Source organism: Tachyglossus aculeatus, chromosome 1, assembly GCF_015852505.1.
Source record: "Tachyglossus aculeatus isolate mTacAcu1 chromosome 1, mTacAcu1.pri, whole genome shotgun sequence".
NCBI classification, from domain to species: Eukaryota; Metazoa; Chordata; class Mammalia; order Monotremata; family Tachyglossidae; genus Tachyglossus; species Tachyglossus aculeatus.
Window position 1 is genome coordinate 96,156,227 of NC_052066.1, and position 18,472 is coordinate 96,174,698.

At 45.6% G+C, this 18,472-nt stretch overlaps 1 protein-coding gene and 1 non-coding gene across 2 annotated transcripts in view; one reads left to right on the top strand and one right to left on the bottom strand.

Moving 5' to 3' along the window:
* Positions 1 to 18,472, bottom strand: part of GRK7 (G protein-coupled receptor kinase 7) — a 70,564-nt gene that overhangs the window by 44,511 nt on the left and 7,581 nt on the right. The window lies entirely within an intron of this gene.
* LOC119937570 lies at positions 9,316 to 9,453 on the top strand. The gene has a single exon (XR_005454159.1). It is a non-coding gene; the product is annotated as a small nucleolar RNA SNORA7 (small nucleolar RNA).

Sequence of the window (18,472 nt, forward strand, 5' to 3'; positions counted from 1 at the left end):
TGAATGAATGAATGAATGAGTAATTACAAGGTAATTAGGTTCTCCCACATGGGGCTCACAGTCTCAATCCCCATTTTACAGATGAGGGAACTGAGGTACAGATAGCGCAAGTGACTTGCCCAAGGTCACATAGCAGACAAGTGGCAGAGTCGGATTTAGAACCCAGGTCTTCTGATTCCTAGGCCTGTGCGCTATCAACTACACCATACACCTTACTGAGTTCTTGGAAAAGACCACAGTAGCACAAGACACGTTCTCCATCCATGAGGACTTTACAGTATAATGGGGGAGGCAAATAAAAATGTTTACAGGATCAGACAGGGAGTTAAACAAATAAATATGTCAGGATCAACTATCATCATCATCATCGTATTTATTGAGCGCTTACTGTGTGCAGAGCACTGTACTAAGCGCTTGGGAAGTACAAATTGGCAACATATAGAGACAGTCCCTGCCCAACAGTGGGCTCACAGTCTAAAAGGGGGGAGACAGAGAACAAAACCAAACATACTAACAAAATAAAATAAATAGAATAGATATGTACAAGTAAAATAAATAAATAAGTAAAATAAATAATCAAAATAAATAAATAAATAAGTAAAATAAATAAATAAATATCATCCTCAGTGGTATTTATTGAGCACTTACAGTAATAACAATAATAATGATGGCAGTTATTGAGCACTTACTATGTGCAAAGCACTGTTCTAAGCACTGGGGAGGTTACAAGGTGATCAGGTTGTCCCACTTGGGGCTCACAGTTTTAATCCCCATTTTACAGATGAGGTCACTGAGGCCCAGAGAAGTGAAGTGACTTGCCCGAAGTCACACAGCTGACAGTTGGCAGAGCCGGGATTTGAACCCATGACCTCTGACTCCAAAGCCCGGGCTCTTTTCCACTGAGCCATGCTGCTTCTCTAGTATGTAGGGCACGATACTGAGTACTTGGGAGAGTACAAGTGCTTGGGAAGGAGCATAGTGTAGCGGAGATAGAGCATGGACCTGGGAGTCAGAAGGTCATGGGTTCTAATCCTGACTCCACCATTTTTCTGCTGTGTGGCCTTGAGCAAGTCACTTCACTTCTCTGGGCCTCAGTTACCTCATCTGTAAAATGAGGATTGAAACTGTGAGCCCCACATAATAATAATAATGGTATTTGTTAAGCACTTACTATGTGCATTCATTCATTCATTCAGTCATATTTACTGAGCGCTTACTGTGCGCAGAGCACTGTACTAAGCACTCGGGAAGTACAAGTGGGCAACATATAGAGAGGGTCCCTACCCTACAACGGATTCACAGTCTAGAAGGGGGAGACAGACAACAACACAAAACATATTAACAAAATAAAATAAATAGAATAGTAAATACGTACAAGTAAAATAAATAGAGTAATAAATCTGTACAAACATATATACAGGTGCTGTGGGGAGGGGAAGGAGGAGGTAGGGTGGGGGGGTGGGGGGGAAGAAGGAGGGGGCTCAGTCTGGGAAGGCTTCCTGGAGGAGGTGAGCTCTCAGTAGGGCTTTGAAGGGAGCACTGTGCAAATGTGCAAAGCATCATCATCATCATCAATCGTATTTATTGAGCGCTTACTGTGTGCAGAGCACTGTACTAAGCGCTTGGGAAGTGCAAGTTGGCAACATATAGAGACAGTCCCTACCCAATAGTGGGCTAAGCACTGGGGAAGTTACAAGGTGATCAGGTTGTCCCTTTTGGGGCTCACAGTCTTAATCCCCATTTTACAGATGAGGTAACTGAGGCCCAGAGAAGTTAAGTGACTTGCCCAAAGTCACACAGCTGACAGTTGGCAGAGCCGGGATTTGAGCCCATGACCTCTGACTCCAAAGCCCGGGCTCTTTCCGCTGTTTCTCAGCGCGGCTCAGTCCTCACCCTGTTCTCACATGGGACAGGGACTGTGTCCAGCCTAATTTGTTTGTTGCTGATACAAATCCACCCCAGTGCTTAGTACAGGCCTAGCACATAGTAAGCAATTAACAAATGCCACAATGATTATAATAATAATATAATATAATAATAATTATATATATTATATAATAATAATTATTATTATTACAATACAACAGAGTTGGTAGACATATTTCCTGCCCACAGCAAGCTCACAGTCTAGAAAGACTACCAGAATAATCAACTGTATCACTAAATATACATATATAACAATAATGATGATATTTGTAAGCCTTCACTATGTGCCAAGTACTGAACAAATCACTAGCATAGATACAGGATAATCAGGTCACAGTCTAAAGGGGAGGGACAATAGGGATTGAATTGCATTTTTCAGATGAGGGAACTGAGGCACAAAGAAGATTGTTGAGAAGCAGCATGGCTTAATGGAAAGATCCCGGGTTTGGGAATCAGAGGTCGTGGGTTCTAATCCCAGCTCCGCCACTTATCACCTGTGTGACTTTGGGCAAGTCACTTCACTTCTCTGTGCCTCAGTTACCTCATCTGTAAAATGGGGATTAAGTCTGTGAGCCCCACATGGGACAAGCTGATTACCTTGTATCTCCCCCAGTGCTTAGAATCGTGCTTGGCACATAGTAAACACTTAACTATTATTATTATTATTATTATTATTATTATTATTGTTATTATTGTTATTATTATTATGTGACTTGCCCAAGGCCACACAATGGGTATGTGCCAAGAGTCAAGACTGGAACCCAAGTCCTCTGACTCCCAGGCCCGTTTTCATTCATTTATTCAATCGCATTTATTGAGCGCTTACTGTGTGCAGAGCACTGTACTAAGTGCTTGGGAAGTACAAGTTGGCAACATAGAGAGACGGTCCCTACCCAACAGCGGGCTCACAGTCTAGAAGGGGGAGACAGACAACAAAACATACTATATTAACAAAATAAAATAGAGTAATAAATACAAACATATATACATATATACAGGTGCTGTGGGGAGGGGAAGGAGGTAAGGCGGAGGGATGGGGGGAGGAGGGGGAGAGGAAGGAGGGGGCTTAGTCTGGGAAGGCCTCCTGGAGGAGGTGAGCTCTCAGTAGGGCTTTGAAGGGCCTGTTCTCTTTCCACTAGGCCATACTGCTTTCAATGTATACAGGGAATGTAATGTAGGGGTTAGATATAAATACATTTGTAAATGCTAGAAGTAGCTGTTGGACTGATACAACTCCAAGTGTTGGGAATTAATAATTATGGTATTTGCTATGCCCTTACTATGTGCTAGGCACTGTACTAACTACTGGAGTAGATTCAAAATAACCAGGTCAGACACTGCCTCTATCTCACATGGGATTCACAGTCTAAGTAGGAGGGAGAACAGGTATTTGATCCCCATTTTACAGATGAGGAAACTGGAACAGAGAAGTTACTTGACTTCCCAAGATCATATAGGAAGCAAGAGGCAGAACCAGGATTAGAACCCAGGTCCCCTGACTCTTAGGCCCGCCCTCTTTCCACTAGACTTCACTGCTTCTCATGAATCCTACTTCCTCCAACTAGCCTAACTAGTCCATAAAGGAGAGTTGGAGGGAGTAGGATTTTAGCGAGACTTTGAAGGTAGGGAGTTCTGAGGTGTGGTAGATCTGAGGGTAGAAAGAGGGAGTTCCAGAGGAATTCAATTCAATCTCATTTATTGAGCGCTTACTGTGTACAGAGCACTGTACTAAGCACTTAGGAGGGTACAAAATAACAATAAACAGACAGATTCCCTGCCCATGATGAGCTAGGTATCAGTTATGGGTGGGTCAAGAGTAGGATCCAGCTAAGGAGGGGAGCCCCGGAGGGGCAAAGCATATGAGCAGGAGAATAGCAGGTAATGCAACTTGATATATAAAATGAAAAAATATGAAGGAGAAGCCCCGGGTAGGGGAGTTTCTGTTTGAAGCGGAAGGCCCTGACTCAATCAATCGTATTTATTGAGTGCTTAGTGTGTGCAGAGCACTGTACTAAGCACCTGGAAGAGTACTGTATAACAGAGTTGGTAGACATGTTCCCTGCCCACGAGGAGCTTACAGTCTAGAGAAGGAGAATAATCTCTTCCCCATGTAAATAGTCCTTAGAGTCAGATTGGTACGGGGCACAGTGATGACTCAGTCAATCAATCAATCGTATCTATTGAGCGCTTACTGTGTGTAGAGCACTGTACTAAGCGCTTGGGAAGTACAAGTTGGCAACATATAGAGACAGTCCCTACCCAACAGTGGGCTCACAGTCTAAATCATATTTATTGAGCGCTTACTGTGTGCCAGCACTGTACTAAGCACTTGGAAGATATAACGACACTATAATGGACACATTCCCTTGCCCACAATCACTTTACAGTCTAGAGGGGAAATAATTTGTTAAGCACTTAATATGTGTCAGGCACTGTACTACTACTGATAATTATTATAATTATAGTATTTGTTAAGTGCTTACTATGTGCCAGACACTGTACTAAGCCCTGAGGTGGATATAAGCAAATTGGGCTGCGCACAGTCCCTGTCCCACTGGTGGGGCTCACAGTCTCGATCCCTATTTTACAAATGAGGGAACTGAGGCACTTACCCAAGTGAGGGAACTGAGGCAACTAAGGGAACTTAAGTGACTTACCCAAGGTCATACAGCAGACAAGTGGTGGAGCCGGATTAGAACCCATGACTTTCTGATTTCCCAGCCCATGCTCTATCCATTACTCCATGCTGCTTCTCCACTGGGGTAAATACAAACTAATCAGGTTGGACACTCAATCATTTAATCCATCAATAAATGCTATTTATTGAACATTTACTGTGTGCAAAGCACTGTACTAAGCACTTGGAAGGGTACAAAATAAGCGTTGTAAACGTGTTCCCTGCCCACAACAAGATTTTAGTCTAGATAATGGCATTTATTATTAAGCACTTACTACGTGCAAAGCACTGTTCTAAGCGCTGGGGAGGTTACAAGGTGATGAGGTTGTCCCACAGGGGGCTGACAGTCTTAATCCCCATTTTACAAATGAGGTAACTGAGGCCCAGAGAAGTTAAATGACTTAATAATAATAATAATAATAATGATGGCATTTATTAAGCACTTACTATGTGCAAAGCACTGTTCTAAGTGCTGGGGAGGTTACAAGATGATCAGGTTGTCCCACAGGGGGCTCACAGTCTTCATCCCTATTTTACAGATGGGGTAACTGAGGCACAGAGAAGTTAAGTGACTTGTCCAAAGTCACACAGCTGACAAGTGGCGGAGGCAGGATTTGAACCCATGACCTCTGACTCCAAAGCCCGGGATCTTTCCACTGAGCCACGCTGCTTCTCTAAAGTCACCCAGCTGACAATTGGCAGAGCCAGGATTCAAACCCATAATAATAATAACAATTTTGGTATTTGTTAAGCGCTTTCTATGTGCAAAGCACTGTTCTAAGCACTGGGGAGGATACCAAGTGATCAGGTTGTCCCATGTTGGGCTCACAATCTTAATCCCCATTTTACAGATGAGATAACCGAGGCACAGAGAAGTTAAGTGACTTGCCCAAAGTCACACAGCTGACAAGCGGCAGAGCTGGGATTTGAACCCATGACCTCTGACTCCAAAGCCCGTGCTCTTTCCACTGAGCCACGCCGATGGGGAGACAGACATTAAAATAAATTATGGATATGGACATAAATGCTGTGGGGCTGAGGGTGGAGTGAATAAAGGGTGAGAATCCAAGTGCAGAGCAAATCCAAATGAAGATCTTTAATGGAACACCTATCCAGGGTGGGTTAATCATTTGACTGTCCGGAGGCAGGGGACTGGTCCGGATGACCTCTCCAAGTTCTGTCCGGCTCCAGGGTCTCTACACTCGGCAGCAAACCATTTATCTAGAAGGCAGGTGTGTGGCTTTGTCCTAGACCCTGTTTCAGAATTCTCCAAGGACACAGCACTGGCTCTAGAATTTTCTTCTCTGTGCCTCAGTTCCCTCATCTGTAAAATGGGGATTGAAACTGTGAGTCTCATGTGGGACAGGGACTGTGTCCAACCCGATTTACTTGTTTCTACCCGAGTGCTTAGTACGGTGCCTGGCACAGAGTAAGTGCTTTTTACAAATACATTTATTATTATTGTTATTATCATTACCAGGCTCATTGCCAGCTAAGCACTGGTTTATGGCTTTTAGGATTTCTGTCCAATTGAGGAGTAGCGTGGCCAAGCGGAAATGGGGATTAAGACTGTGAGCCCCACATGGGACAACCTGATCACTTTGTAGCCCCCCCAGCGCTTAGAACAGTGCTTTGCACATAGTAAGCACTTAACAAATGCCAACATTATTATTATTATTATTATTATGGGCCTGAGAGTCAGAAGGACCCGGGTTCTAATTTTGTTACTGCCACGTGTCTGCTGTGTGACTTCGGACAAGTCATTTAACTTCTCCATGTCTCAGTTACCTCATCTGCAAAATGGGGACTCAATACCTTTCCTCCCTCCTACTTAGATTGTAAGCCCTCTGTGGGACAGGGACTGTGTCTGGCCTGATTGTCTTATATTTTCCCCAGCGTGTAGAACAGTGCTTGGCACATTGTAAGTGCTTAACAAATACCATTATCATTATTACCATTTTACCGTAACATAATAATAATAATTGGATTTGAGCAAGCAGGCATTGACCATTCACGGTCTTGGGCTCTGACCTTCCAATTAAAACCATCTCAAATGAACTCCCCACAGACTATCCCAAGGCTTTCTGAAGGGCCGGAGGAATCTGCTAATCTCCAGGCCTACTGCTCCTTTTCATTCATTCATTCATTCAATCGTATTTATTGAGCGCTTACTGTGTGCAGAGCACTGTACTAAGCACTTGGAAAGTACACACTGGCAACATATAGAGACGGTCCCTACCCAACAACGGGCTCACAGTCTAGAAGGGGCAGACAGATAATAGAACAAGTTGACAGGCTCCTTTTCTCAAACCACAGGCTAAGCAGTCAGCTGAGGAGGTGATCGGATGGGAGAGCGGAAGCGTGGAGCGGCAGAACTATAAGCCTAAAACGCAGGAGCTCTGATTCCGCGTCCTAAGGTGTAAGCCCCATAGTGCCGGGCTCTAATCTAATAACCTAACAAGCTTTTTCCTGAAGATATTTAGGTGGGCCATGGATGGTGTGTACCGACAGCCACAGTGATGCCTTTCTTCCTCACAACGGGTCCAGATTGGAGTAAATCATAGCTGGGAGAGCCGTTCCCGCCCGCTTCGCCCAGCCTCTTCATCCACTTGGCTGGCCATTCTATAGATGGTTCAGCCAACCGTTCTGATGTTCGCTCCTCAGTCAGTGCTTCCCGGCAGGGCAGGAACAAAGTTCAGTGGAAAATTTCCGAGCCCTGAGTCCAGACACCCCAACATTAGTTTTTTTTTTTTCCCCTATAGGTATTCGTTAAGCACGTATTATGTGCCAGGCACTGTACTAAGCCCTGGGGTAGACACAAGCTAATCCCTGTTCCACACGGGGCTCACAGTGTAAATCCCCATCTTACAGATGCGGGAACTGGGGCACAGAGAAATGAAGTGACTTGCCCAAGGTCACTCAGCAGACAAGTGGTGGAGCCGGGATTAGAGTTCATGAGCCCGCTGTTGGGTAGGGACCGTCTCTATATGTTGCCAACTTGTACTTCCCAAGCGCTTAGTACAGTGCTCTGCACACAGTAAGTGCTCGATAAATACAATTGAATGAATGAATGAATGACCTTCTGACTCCAGGTCCGTGCTCTATCCACGGATAATAATAATAACTGTGATATCTGTTAAGCGCTTACTATGTGCCAGGCACTGTAATAAGCACTGGGATGGGTACATGCAAATTGGGTGGACACAGTCCCTGTCCCGCATGGGGCTCACAGTCTAAATACCCATTTTACAGATAACAGGCACAGAGAAGTGAAGCGACATGCCCCAGGCCATACAGCAGATAAATGGCGGAGCTGGGATTAGAGAAGCAGCGTGCCTCAATGGAAAGAGCACAGGCTTGGGAGTCAGAGGTCATGGGTTCAAATCCCTGCTCTGTCACTTGTCAGTTGTGTGACTTTGGGCAAGTCACTTAACTTCTTTGTGCCTCAGTTACCTCATCTGTAAAATGGGGATGGAGACTGTGAGCCCCCGTGGGACAATCTGGTCCCCTTGTATCCTCTCCAGCGCTTAGAACAGTGCTTTGCACATAGTAAGCACTTAACAAATGCCATCATTATTATTATTATTATTATTACTATTAGAGCCCATGACCTGTTGGCTCCCAGACTGGTGCTCTATCCACAAAACCATGCTGCTTCTCGTGACGAAAGTGACTTGCCCAAGGTTACACAGCAGACCTGTGGCAGAGCAAGGATTAGGACCCGGGTCCTCTGATTTCCACTTTCCTTCTTTACGTGACCTTTAACAGCACAGATGCTAAGATGTCTCTCTCTGCACTAAATGGGGAGGGGCAGGAAGGGCAGAGAGAGAAAGCCAGGATTTTCCTTGTTTGATGTCAGAAGGACCCAGGTTCTAATCCCCGCTCCACCACTCGTCTGCTGTGTGACCCTGGACAAGTCACTTCACTTCTCTGAACCTCAGTTACCTCATCTGCACAGCACACTCGTCTGATGTGTGACCTTGGGCAAGTCCCGGCTCCGCCACTTGTCAGCTGTGTGACTCTGGGCAAGTCACTTAACTTCTCTGTGCCTCAGTTACTCATCTGGAAAATGGGGATTAAGACTGTGAGCCCCACGTGGGACAACCTGATCACCTTGTATCCCCCCCAGCACTTAGAGCAGTGCTTTGCACATAGTAAGTGCTTAGTAAATGCCATTAAAAAAAAGTCACTTCGCTTCTCGGCACCTCAGTTACCTCATCTGTAAAATGGGGATTTAAGACTGTGAGCTGTACGTGGGACAGGGACTGTGTCCAACCTGATTATCTTTTATCTACGCTAGTGCTTAGTACAGTGCCTGGTATATAGTAAGTGCTTAACAAATACCACAATTATTATTATTGTTATTATTGCTTGTCCTTAAGGATGGGGCAGGTGGTGGGAGGTGACCATTATTAAAAAAGAAAAGGCTCAAAAATGCATCCACAGTCCTGGGCACATTCTCTCCTCTGGCCTGAGACAGCCAGAATCAGCTGAGGAGGAACCAGGCTGCAGGGCTGGTCAGTGCTGTGGGTTGGTCAGTCAGTCAATTGTATTTATTGAGTGCTTACTGTATGCAGAGTGCTGTACTAAGCGCTTGGGAGAGGACAACATAATATAACAGACACATTTCCTGCCCACAACGAGCTTACGGCCTAAAGGGGGAGACAGACATTAATATAAATAAATAAATTACAGATTCATACATAGGTGCTTACCTCTCAGGATCGCACCTGGAGAGTTTCCAGTCCTCTACCAGTCTCGATTATGGGAGGGAGAGTCAAGCAGAGGCATACCCACTCCATTCCTAGCTTGGCCAGTGGCTAGAGAGCGGAAGGCAATCGGCTACAAGTCAAAACTCACCTGTGCTGGGCAGCAGCGGCACGGGAGAGAGTCGAGGGTGGAGTCTCGAGTTAATACTGCACGGAAGGAGGTAAACCACTTCCATATTTTTACCAAGAAAACTCTTAGGATACACTTCCAAAATGATTGCAGATAGAGGTGGGGGGCTCTGGGAGAGATGTGTCCATGGAATCGATATGGGTCAGAGATGACTCAACAGCATAAGACAAGACAGAAGATAAGTGCTGTGGGGCTGGGATGGAGGGGATGAATAAAGGAATCCAATCAGGGTGACCCAGAAGGGAGTGGGAGAAGAGGAAAGGAAAGTTTAGTCAGGGAAGGCCTCTTGGAGGAGATGTGCCTTCAATAAGGCTTTGAAGGCAGGGAGAGCAATTTTCTGCCAGATATGAAGAGGGAGGGAGTTCCAGACCAGAGGCAGGATGTGGGTGAGAGGTTGGCAGCGAGATAGGCAAGATCGAGGTACAGTGAGGTACCTCACTTGAGAAGCTGTGTGATTTAGTGGATTAGAGCACGGGTCCGTGAGTCAGAAGGTCCTGGGTTCTAATCCCGTGTCTACCACATGTCTGCAGCATGACCTTGGGCAAGTTACCTCACTTCTCTGGGTCTCAGTTACCTCATCTGTAAAATAATAATAATGATGATGGCATTTGTTAAGCGCTTACTATGTGCCAAGCACTGTTCTAAGCGCTGGGGGGATACAAGGTGATCAGGTTGTCCCACGTGGGGCTCACAGTCCTCCTCCCCATTTTACAGATGAAGTAACTGAGGCAAAGAGAAGTTAAGTGACTTGCCCAAAGTCACACAGCTGACAAGTGGTGGAGCCGGGATTAGAACCCATGACCTCTGACTCCCAAGCCCATGCTTTTTCCACTGAGCCATGATGCTTCACTAAAACGAGGATTAATCAATCAATCAATCAATCAATCGTATTTATTGAGCGCTTACTGTGTGCAGAGCACTGTACTAAGCGCTTGGGAAGTACAAGTCAGCAACACATAGAGACAGTCCCTACCCAACAGCGGGCTCACAGTCTAGAAGGGGGGAGACAGAGAACAAAACCAAACATACTAACAAAATAAAATAAATAGAATAGATATGTACAAGATAATAAATAAATAGAGTAATAAATATGTACAAACATATATACAGGTTAAGACTGGGAGTCCTATGTGGGACAGAGTCTGTGTCCAACCCAATTAACTTGTATCTACGCCAGTGCTTTGAACAGTGCTTGGCACGTAGTAAGAGCTTAACAAATACCATTATTATTATTATTATTATTAATAAGGTTGGCATTAGAGGAGCCCTTACTGGCCAGACTGCAGGTCTGGACCAGGGCTGTCTTGGCCATGCAGGTCTGTAGGGAGTGGGGAGGTGGGGGGCCCTCCCTGGGAATGAGGTGACTGGGTCCCAGGTTTGAGCGCCCTATTGAGCCTATTGTCAGGGTTGGGCAGCATCCCCTCACCCCCCAATCCTAGGCCACCCAGTGCCCTCCCTCGCTGGAGTGCGGGATGGGCAGAAGCCCAGCACCACATGGGCCAGAGCGGCTGGTGGAGGCAGGGGGTGGTCTGAGGCCAGACAGCCCCCAACCCCACTGGCCACCACAGAAGAAGGGGCAGTGGTGGTTTCAGGGGGCAGTTTGTGGAGAGCGGGCAGCCCCAGCTGGAGAAGTAAGTGGGTGGGAAGTGAAGCTGTGGGGTGTGGAAAGGAGACGACCCCTTCCCCACATCCTCCTCCAAACTCAGAACTCCCTCTCCCTCTACCATCAATCGTATTTATTGAGCGCTTACTGTGTGCAGAGCACTGTACTAAGCGCTTGGGAAGTACAAGTTGGCAACATATAGAGACGGTCCCTACCCAACAGTGGGCTCACAGTCTAAAAGGGGGAGACAGAGAACGAAACCAAACATACTAACAAAATAAAATATATAGAATAGATATGTACAAGTAAAATAAATAAATAAATAGAGTAACAAATACGTACAAACATATCTACATATATACAGGTGCAGTGGGGGAGGGAAGGAGGTAAGACGCCAGACCACCACCCTCTCCACCTTCAAAGCCTTATAGAGGTCATATCTCCTCCAAGAGGCCTCCCCGGATTAAGCCCCCTTTTCCCTGTCTTGCTCTCCCATCTGCATCATCTATGCATTTGGATCTGTGACCTTTGATCTATGCCCCCACCCCAAAATCCACAGCACTTAAGGACATATCTTTAAATTATATCATCATCATCATCATCATCAATCGTATTTATTGAGCGCTTACTATGTGCAGAGCACTGTACTAAGCGCTTGGGAAGTACAAATTGGCAACATATAGAGACGGTCCCTACCCAACAGTGGGCTCACAGTCTAAAAGGCGGAGACAGAGAACAAAACCAAACATACTAACAAAATAAAATAAATAGAATAGATATGTACAAGTAAAATAAATAAATAAATAGAGTAACAAATATGTACAAACATATATACGTATATACAGGTGCAGTGGGGGAGGGAAGGAGGTAAGATGCCAGACCACCACCCTCTCCACCTTCAAAGCCTTATAGAGGTCATATCTCCTCCAAGAGGCCTCCCCGGATTAAGCCCTCTTTTCTCTGTCTTGCTCTCCCATCTGCATCATCTGTGCATTTGGATCTGTGACCTTTGACCTATGCCCCCACCCCCAAACCCACAGCACTTAAGGACATATCTTTAAATTATATATTATAAATTACTTTTTTATTCATATTGCCCATCTCCTCATCTAGACTGCAAGCTCGTCATGGGCAGGGGACGTGTCTGCTAATCCTGTTGCATTGTACTCTCTCAAGTGCTTTGTACAGTGCTCTGCACATAGTGAGCATTGAATAAATACCACTGATTGATTGATTGAACTGTTACCTGTTGCTGCTATTTTTGCTGAATTTCTGCCTGTTGCTCTCTCCCTGTGTGTTTTCCTTCCCTCTCCATTAAGCCGCCAGCCCCTTATAGATCAAGACCATAGCTTGTTCTAGAGGAAAGACTATGGCATTGGGAATCAGGAGAATTGAGTTCTAATCCTGGCTCCACCCCTTGCCTGCTCTGTGACCTTGGGCAAGTCAATTAACTACTCTATGTCTCAGTTCCCTCATCTGCAGAGTGGGGATTAAATACCCGCTCTCCCTCCCTATGAGCCCTGTGTGGGACACAGACAGGGTCTGATTTGGTTTTCTTGTAACTAGTAACTGCTTAAGCCCTTAATAATTATTATAATTATTCTGGCTATTATGACTGTAATTGTTGCTATTATTAGTATGTCTGAATCTCTGTCTTTTACCCCCCACAATGTTCAGCACAGTGCTTTGTCCAGTGTAAGCCCTGATCACTGCCAGTGTGGATTCATTCATTCCTTCATTCAATCATATTTATTGAGCATTTACTGTGTGCAGAGCACTGTACTAAGCACTTGGGAAGTACAAATCAGCAACATATAGAGACGGTCCCTACCCAACAATGGGCTCACAGTCTAGAAGGGGGAAACAGACAACAAAACAAGTAGACAGGTGTCAATACCATCATAATAAATATAAGTATAGCTATATACACACATCATTGATAAACTAAATTGAGTAATAAATATGTACAAATAAAGTAGAGTAATAACTATGTACAAATATATACAAATACTGTTGGGAGGGGAAGTGGGGGGGGGGGCGATGAGGGGAGGAGAAGAGGAAAAAGGGGGGTCTCTGTCTGGAAGGCCTTTGAAGGGAGGAAGAGAGCTGGTTTGGTGGATGTGTGGAGGGAGGGCATATTGCTTGGTGAAAGGAGCTAGCTGAGCACTTAAAACAGTGCTCTGCACATACTAAGCACTTAATAAATACCATTATTATTATTACAGGCACCTGAGAGCAACCCTATACTTAGGAAAGGTCCAGGGGCTCTCTAGCCCAGCTCCAGACTGAGAAACATCATGCTTGCATTTCAATCAATGAACTGTATTTATTGAGCACTTACTGTGTGCAGAGCAATGGACTAAGCACTTGGGAGAGTACAACAGAATGAGTAGAGCTCCATTTTGAGGCTCCTTCTTTCATTCCTTATATCATCTATCATGAGAAGCAGTGTGGCCTAATGACATTCATTCAATTGCATGTATTCAGCGCTTACTGTGTGCAGAGCACTGTACTAAGCGCCTAGTACAGTGACTTTGTCTCTCTGTGCATCAGTCTCCTCATCGGTAAAATGAGGGTTAAATATCTTTTCTCCCGCCTACTTCACCTGAGCCCCATGTGGGACAGAGACTGTGTCCAACCTGATTATCTTGTATCCACCCCAGCACTTAGCACAGTGTTTGGCACAGAGTAAGTTCTTAACAAATCCCCCAGTTTTATTATTTGAAATCCAGGGGCTTTGCGGCAGCTGGCCTTCCTATGGAGTCACAGCCCAGTAGCAGTCAAGGCTTTTATTGAGCAACCACTGGGTTTAATTCACTCTACCAAACCTTGGCAAAGCACAACAGGAGCACAAGGAGCTCCTCAAGGAGCTTACACTCTAGTGGAATGTAGCCCGAAAAGATTTAAAACTGTGGCCTGATCCATGGCCTGTCCTGCCTCCGCTGTTGCTCTGTAGTTGTGTGACTCTGATACGTATTTGGAAATTCATTCATTCATTCAATCATATTTATTGAGCGCTTACTGTGTGCAGAGCACTGTGTTAAGCACGTGGGAAGTACAAGTTGGCAACATATAGAGACGGTCCCTACCCAATAATGGGCTCACAGTCTAGATGGGGGAGACAGACGACAAAACAAAACATGTGGACAGGTGTCAAGTCGTCAGAATAAATAGAAGTAAAGCTAGATGCACATCATTAACAGAATTGTAAATATGTACAAGTAAAATAGAGTAGTAAATCTGTACAAAAATATATACACGTGCTGCGGGGAGGGGAAGGAGGTAGGTCGGGGGGGGTGGGGAGGAGGAGAGGAAGGAGGGGGCTCAGTCTGGGAAGGCCTCCTGGAGGAGGTGAGCTCTCAGTAGGGCTTTGAATGGAGGAAGAGAGCTAGCTTGGCAGATGTGCGGAAGGAGGGCATTCCAGGCCAGGGGGAGAAGGTGGGCTGGGGGTCGAAGGCGGGACAGGTGAGAACGAGGCACAGTGAGGAGGTTAGTGGCAGAGGAGCAGAAGGTGCGGGCTGGGCTGTAGAAGGAAAGAAGGGAGGTGAGGTAGGAGGGGGTGAGGTGATGGACAGCCTTGAAGCTGAGAGTGAGGAGTTTTTGCCTGATGCGTAGGTTGACTGGTAGCCACTGGAAATCCATCTAAACACCCAGAGGTGGTGACCCCAGTTGGCACCTATAATAATAATGATGGTATTTGCTAAGCGCTTACTATGTACAAAGCACTATTCTAAGTGCTGGGGAGGTTACGAGGTGATCAGGTTGTCCTGGGGGTGGGGGGCTCACAGTTTTAATCCCCATTTTACAGATGAGGTAACTGAGGCACAGAGAATAATTATAATAATAATAATGATGGCATTTGTTAAGCACTTACTATGTGCAAAGCACTGTTCTAAGAGCTGGGGGGATATAACGTGATCAGGTTGTCCCATGTGGGGCTCACAGTCAATCCCCATTTTACAGATGAGGTAACTGAGGCTCAGAGAAGTTAAGTGACTTGCCCAAGGTCACACAGCAGACATGTGGCGGAGCCGGGATTCAAACCCATGACCTCTGACTCCAAAGCCCGTGCTCTTTCCACTGAGCCACGCTGCTTCCCTCTGAGAAGTTAAGTGACTTGCCCAAAGTCACACAGCTGACAATTGGCAGAGCCGGGATTTGAACCCATGGCCTGACTCCAAAGCCCATGCTGTTTCCACTGAGCCACGCTGCTTCTCATATCCCAGCAGCCTCTGTAGGGCAAACATAACCCAGTCCACAGCCTCTGAGAACAGGGGAGTCAGGGCCGGGTTTTGAGAAGGGATGATGAGAAATATAGGGAGGGCCAGGGCCCCGGACCCACGATTGGCCTCCCGTGGTCCTGGCCTCTTTGGCCTCCTACTCAGTCCTCCCCTGTCCCAACTACCATTTCAGCGCTTCACTGTCAACGAATCTTCGAGTAATCCAGACAAGTCTTATAGATGAGGAAACCGAAGCCAGAAGTCAAATACGATTCAAATATGACTGAATGAATGAATGAACGAAATGACTTGCCCAAGGTCTCATGCAGCTGGCGGGTGGCAGAGCAGGGATTAGAACCCGGGTCCTCCGACTCCCAGGCTGCTTTCCACTCAGCCATGCTGCCTCTCATGTCAGTGTCGGTCTGTTGGGTCCGACCAATCCATCTGCCCCTTGAACAGTCTCTTTGGGGATGAAGCACTGAAAAGCAGCATGGCCTAGTGGATAGAGCACAGGCCTGTGAGTCAGAAGTCCCAGCTTCACCACTTGTCTGCTGTGTGACTTTGGACAAGTCACTTCACTTCTCTGTGCCTCAGTTACCTCATCTGGAAAATGGGGATTAAGATTGTGAGCCCCATTTTGACCCCCAGCCCATGTCATCCCCCTGGCCTGGAATGCCCTCCCTCCCCACATCCGTCAAGCTAGCTTTCTTCCTCCCTTCAAGGCCCTACTGAGAGCTCACCTCCTCCAGGAGGCCTTCCCAGACTGAGCCCCCTCCTTTCTCTCACCCTCCTCCCCCCCTCTATCCCCCCGCCTTACCTCCTTCCCCTCCCCACAGCACCTGTATATATGTATATATGTTTGTATGTATTTATTACTCTATTTATTTATTTTACTTGTACATATCTATTTATTTTATTTTGTTAATACGTTTTGTTTTGTTCTCTGTCTCCCCCTTCTAGACTGTGAGCCCACTGTTGGGTAAGAACCGTCTCTATATGTTGCCAACTTGTACTTCCCAAGCGCTTAATACAGTGCTCTGCACACAATAAGCGCGCAACAAATATGATTGACAGGGACTGTGTCCAATCTGATTAGTTTGTGTCTACCTCAGATCTTAGTACAGTCATTCATTCATTCAATCGTATTTACTGAACATTTAATAATAATAATAATAATTATGGTATTTGTTAAGTGCTTTCTATGAGCCAAGCACGGTTCTAAGTGCTGGGGTAGATACAGGATAATCAGGTTGTCCCACATGGGGCTCACACTTTTAATCCCCATTTTACAGATGAGGGAACTGAGGTACAACAAAATTAAGTGACTTGCCCAGCGTCACACAGCAGACAAGTGGTGGAGGCAGGATTAGAACTCACGTCCTCTGACTCCCAAGCCCGTGCTCTTTCCACTGAGCCACGCTGCTTCTACTAATACTTGATGTATGCAAAGTACTGTACTAAGCTCTTGGGAGAGTACAGTACAAAAATAAAGACACATTTCCTGTCCACAACAAGCTTACAGCCTTGAGGGGGTGACGGACATCAATACAAATAAATAAATTACTGATATGTACATAAGTGCTGTGGGCTGGGAAGGGCACATAGTAAGCACTTACTAAATACCATTAAAAATGAAACACGCAAGCAAACAAACATAAAACGTTGGACTAGATTCTGACGGAGGCTGTCGGTCCCAGGTTTGCTAGCAGGATTGCCAAGATAAACCCTTTCCCATTCTTTCCTGGCCCTTCCAGCCTCTAGGCTGTGAGCGCATTGAGGGTACAGTGCCCGGCACACGGTAAGTACTTAACAAATACCATAATTATTATTACTATTATTATTATTCCAAGCCACAGGATTTAGCAGTCAGAGTTGCAGCATTTGGAGGTTGGATGCTGAAAATAAAGGCACTCACCATAGAGTTGTCTGGGCCCTATCTATGTAAGCTCATTATGGGCAGGGAATGTGTCTGTTACATTAGACCCTCCCAAGTGCTTAGTACAGTGCTTTGCACTCTGTAAGTGCTCAGTAAATACCATTGACTGACTGATCAGATGGGGAAAAGACCAGCTTAAAAAGCACTTGCCAGTGTCAAATCATTTGACTGGACACCCTGTTTCCTGTCCCTTCCTATTAAGGGGTATTCACTGCCTTTCATACAATATCCATTGTATAATAAAGGTATCAAATATGTAGCCTATATATCTGTTATTTATGTATTTCTGTTAATGTCTGTCTCCCCCTCTAGACTGGAAGCTTGTTGTGAGCAGGGAATGTGTCTATTATACTGTTGGATTGTACTTTCCCAAGCACTTACTACAGTGCTCTGCACACAGTAAGTGCTCAATAAATATGACTGAATGAATGAATGAATGAGGGCAGGTACTATGTCTGTTTATTGCTGTACTGTACTCTTCCAAGCCCTTAGTACAGTGTTCTGCATACAGTAAGAGCTTAATAAATATGACTGAATGACTGAATGAATCTGGAGCTTCTCTCAGTCCTGGAGCCTGGTCTCTTCACTGTAGAAGAGAGGAAAGCGTAGAGCAGCCTTCCCTTTCCCAGAAACTCACCACCGTGATGTTGCAATTTTTGACTCCTTGTTGGTTTTTAACTCACATTCCAACGGCCTAAAAAATCCTGCAGGCTACAATACTTCCTGGATATTCTCAAGAGGCCATCTAGACCTCCCTGTTTCCAATCTCTGCCCTCTCCACTCCATGCGTCACCCTCCCATTCATATGACCTTTTAAAATGTCACTCGGCAGACATCTTTCAACTCCTCCCAAACCACGTACCTCTGCATCCAGCAGAAACTCCTGACCACCGACTAGTACCCTTCTTACACATCCACTCTCTTCTCTCACTACTTCCCAGCTCTCGCTCTTCAACTCCTCAATCAATCAATGGCATTCATTACACTCTAACTTACATTATACTAACTTACATTAACTTACCTTAGGTATTACACTAAGTCCTTGCCTCCAAAGCTCATCTTTTAACTGTGCATCACCCTCTCACCCGTCTCTTTTTAAGTAATTTTTTTATGGTGCCTGTTAAGAGCTTACTAATGTGCCAGGCACTGTATTCTCCATCCTCTCACCCCTTAACTGATGACTATTGCTCTGCCTGAAATTCACGCCCCTT